Source organism: Podarcis filfolensis, assembly GCF_964270895.1.
Source record: "Podarcis filfolensis genome assembly, chromosome: 9".
In the NCBI taxonomy this organism is placed as follows: domain Eukaryota; kingdom Metazoa; phylum Chordata; class Lepidosauria; order Squamata; family Lacertidae; genus Podarcis; species Podarcis filfolensis.
The window spans coordinates 47,630,538-47,635,339 of NC_139610.1; positions in this window are offsets into that span (position 1 = coordinate 47,630,538).

The window sequence follows — 4,802 nt, forward strand, 5'->3', positions numbered from 1 at the left end:
GCACACACCTGGTGTCATATATGTCAGGTAGAGTAGTATAGCTTGGGGAAAACACCCTCAGAGATCTAATGAAGGCTTGTTGAATCAATGGCTTGACTTGATACACGTTTCCTATATTTGACATGCAACTCAGATTTGTTATATATATATTTGTATGTGTGTGTGTGTGTGTGCTATTGACCCCGTTCTCAGACCAGCCAGGTTCTATCCATGAGAACTGACACATTAGAATCTTCTGTAGGCCCTGCCCAGAGGAGAGAGTCAGTATTTTTGAAAAGAAAGCTTGTTGTCTGTAAGCCTAACTGAATATTCCTGAGGGGCTGTCATCCAGATGTGGTAACACAAGATGCCTCTGCCTATTTTTGATGCCCAATCTTCACATGACATCCCCTAAGCAGAAGAAAGAGGAAGGCCCAGGAAGCCATTGTGTTATTTCTAGTGTTATTTAGGTTGCTAGGCTTTGAGACCTCCTGTTATCAGCTTTGGATTCAGTGTGCAAATATATCTCCTTCATTTAATACTTGTCCTAATGAAGTGACATGACAGCTTGTGCATTCCCAGGAAATGATTGAATGCATCTGGTTCATTGTGAGGCATCAAGCCCAGAGGCTGAATTATTTCAACTGTCACAAATGTCCATCGGTCCCCTAGAATTATATATCCAGGGTGTCTAATTGCAATTAACGAAGAATGGAAGCTAATGGGAGAAATGGTTGTGCTTATAAAAGTATTTGGATTTACTGACCTTACTCTGACATCATAATTAACCAACTGGATAACTCAGTTATGGTCCATCAACTTCTCAAGCCAGTTAAACTTTCTCTCTCGCTCTCAAATATTGTCTTACCACATGAAGCTGGCTTCAAGCCATTTACCAGCAAGACAAACTGGGCTAGTAAAATCCTTAGGTTTAGCAGAAAGCAATTGGCACTATTTTAGTAGAATCTGACCAATAAAATACAAAACACAAATCTACTTTAATGGGGAGGAGGATTTTGGTTTTTGTTTTAGCTAAGTATCGCTTTCACGTTTTGTGGATTTTAACTATTATGAATAATCTATTGTACACATTGTGGGTAAGCAACTCATGCAGGAGCACTTTGACCATATTAGAACTGTAGCAGAAGCTGGAGAATCATAGCTCATTTGCAACATTGCTGTAACTGTGAACAATTAATACAACTCACACAATTCACATTGCAATGCTGATAACTTGTCTATAATTTCATGAAAAATTAAGGAGTGCAAACTACAATCAATGCCAGTTTTGCATATCCCACCCTAGCTCAGTGGTACAGCATCTGTTTAGCATGCTCATCTTCATTGAGTTTGGTGCAATGAGTATATCTGACATAAATGGATCCAACCCAAGGCTTAGACTACATGTTATATTGGAGCAATCATGTGTTTAAATGAACAGCTTGTTTCTGTCACCAGCTAATGTATTTCTTTGTCCAAAGTGTGGAAGACTACACATTTGCCAGATTGGAAAAGAGTTGTCAAACAATATCATGGGGAAGGGAGAACTATTAGCTTGTGAAAAAAATAATAATGGATTTATTGATTTGGGTTTTTCACCCACATCATTTCTGAAGGGTGAGCAACAACAATTTCAAATTAGAATCAAAACACTATAGAGGCAAAACAGATCTAACATCAGTGACCTGTGTCAAGAAAACTCATTTTTCCTTTTCCATTTAAAGCAGTCTACAGAGTTCTGAATTTGACTAAAGCAGAGGCACTGGGGAAGCGGATTAATCCACCATCCCACTCCATTTCCTGGATGTAAATGATCCCCATGAAGCTACTATGAACCCAGCAGCCGAATTGTTTTTACAGGTATCTACATTGTACGTGTATATTTTCCCACTGACGGATAATAACAGCATGGAAGAGGATTTAGATCTGGAAAATAGTATGGAGATATGTCTTACCTCACTCTCACAGACCTCTGCCACACCAATCAAAACTGGAGTTCTGTTTTTTTTAAAGTTGGGGCAATTTGACCATTAATCTCTTGCCTGTTTCAATGGTCAGGTGTTAAGAGAACCCCCTTTTCATTCTCAATCACAGAAAGCTTTGTTGCAATAAATAGGTGATATATATCCTGTATTGTTGCACAGAATCAGATCTAGTTAGGACTCTGAAAGAAAGGCATTCCAAAGCTGGGAAACATTTAACCAGCAAGAACACTTCTCTCCCAGTATAATATGATTTATGTCTGCTGTGAAGGAAGTCCCCCTTAATTCAGTGGAACTGACTCCTACAAAAGTGTCTCGGGACTGTGGCGCCTATGCATTTAGCCCAACTATAAAATGGTGATCTTCATCTTTCCGAGGACACTGCCTTTCGTGAGCGACATCAAATGAACAAGGCTATAAAAACAAGAAAACACCATACCCAGAGATTAAACTCTGCCGCCAAAGTTTTTGTTGCCAAGTTGTATCATCTGTATGTGATTTTATCAACAAAGTAAACCACAGGCGAGAGGCCATTTACACTTGGATCAGGTCTTCAGGAGATGCTACAAAATTGTTGAAGAGAGCTCCCCCAACCAACGCACTTGTGCTTTTCTCCTTAGCCTTTCCTTTTGAGAAGCCACATCTCCAAATTCAGAGAGAATAAGAATAGAAAGGCAAGCAAAAGGGAGAGGCGGGTGGAAAGATAGGATATATATTGACCTTCTTGCCAGTGCGGTTAGAACTGTCTTTCCTATTTGTATCAACGGGAAATAGAGATTGGTGCTCTTATCTCCTGATCAGAATAAGATAAGAACTGGTTGGGGGAGAGGATTCAGAGCCAAGCTTGCGTTTCCCTTAGCAATAGCTGCTGCCTCTGTAAGCAGGCCAACATTACCCTTTGAGAACAATGAAACAAGAGGAAGTCAAGATCTCTGGCTGGCGTGAATGGCAAACTTACACATCTTCCACAGATCAGGCAAAACACAAGAGGCGGGTCAACAGGGTAAACACCAGCTGACCTGAAGGTTATATTAGCACTCAGCTTCTTGTTCTGGCAGTGGTTTTTACAGTGTGGAAATTGCTGATGCACAAGGGGAGTGTGGGGGAGAAAGTGTGACATATTCCCACACTGCCAGTTGGATGAAGCCAACGATATAATCTGATAGAGCTAAGAACAGGCATCCTGTGATGATGTATAAACCATTTGCTTATTTTGGATGCTGATGGAAATTGACAACTGTATCCAGCTTCAACTCACAATAATGTATAATACCTTAATCTCTTTGTATGAAACCCTTCTAGAAAGCTGCTATTACTATTTGCTTTTTAAGTGATTTTTCTATTAGTACCGAGAGTTTAGGCTTCATTGTTGTCCTTAATTCATGGAATAATTTAGAGTGTCGGTTTGACTTATTGCTATCTACAGTCAGACCTCCTGGGACTGTCCTGCTTCAGAATGCAGGGGTGGGGACTGCAACAGAATGTCGCCCTGTGGAGCATCCCTTTGCTGTGCCCCAAACAAACAGCCAGTCTTCCCCATCTTCACTGTGCTTCATTCCATTGCCCCTCCTTCCCAATCAGGTAGCATTCTGTGGCCACTGAGCACTCTCAGTCCTCATTGGACTGCTTTGAGGATTGTTCACTCCATAGGGCTTTTCCCTGAAGATTTGTATACTTCTGCAAACTCTGGCTCCCCTCCCTGCACCAGATTTCGGACTACAACTCTCATCAGAGCCAGCCAGCACAACATACTCCTTTCCCCAGGAATGTAGTAGGATTAAGTGGATGGTAGAAGCAAATGTATGCCCATGAATGTTAAGGTCTCATGTCATCTAAAGGTAAAAGGTAAAGGACCCCTGGATGGTTAAGTTCAGTCAAAGGCGACTCTGGGGTTGTGGCGCTCATCTCACTTTCAAGGCAGAGGGAGCTGGCGTTTGTCCACAGACAGCTTTCTGGGTCATGTGGCCAGCATGACTAAACTGCTTCTGGAGCAATGGAACACTGTGATGGAAACCAGAGTGCACGGAAACTCTGTTTACCTTCCCACTGCAGTGGTACCTATTTCTCTACTTGCATTGGCATGCTTTCGAACTGCTAGGTTGGCAGGAGCTGGGACAGAACGGGAGCTCACCCCGTCGTGGGGATTCGAACTGCCAACCTTCCGATCGGCAAGCCCAAGAGGCTCAGTGGTCATAAGCTACAGCTAATGAGGTTTATTTTGAATTATCAATTAACCCAAATAATAAATACCACCTTGGTTAAAAAAAATCAGTGGTCGGGGGGGGGGGGACAGAGACTTTAGCAATGTGGAATTGGTTGTGTATGCACTATAGATTCTTCTAAAAAAATTCAGGACACTTACACCAACATCCTTTGGGAAAGTGGTGTGTGTGTGCACTTTCTCTCTTTATGTCTCTTGTAGGGAATAGACATGACCAGAGGTAGTAGCACCCTTGGCATTTGCTCAAATATCCAAATGTGCTCATAAGCTTAAATAGGTTGGCAACCCCTGATCTTCTTGGTTCAATTAACATGCCAGTGCACTAGCTCCACCCCCCAATTGCTATCCATATCACTTCCATGAGTTGGAGGATAACTGTCTACATTGGACAGTCTGTTCTACTCATGTAGGCTCCCCGAATGATGTAGAATTCCAATTTTCCAGCCAAGCATCAACTCATAGAGTTATGGTGGTGGGATGCATGTTGATGTAACCCACAATACAAATGCCTAAATTCAGCAGAGCTGATTTCCAAGTAAGTGTACACAGAACTGCAGCCTTAGCTAAGAAACTCAGGATCTTGAGCCCAGAGGAGCAGGAAGTGAGAATGCTGAACAATA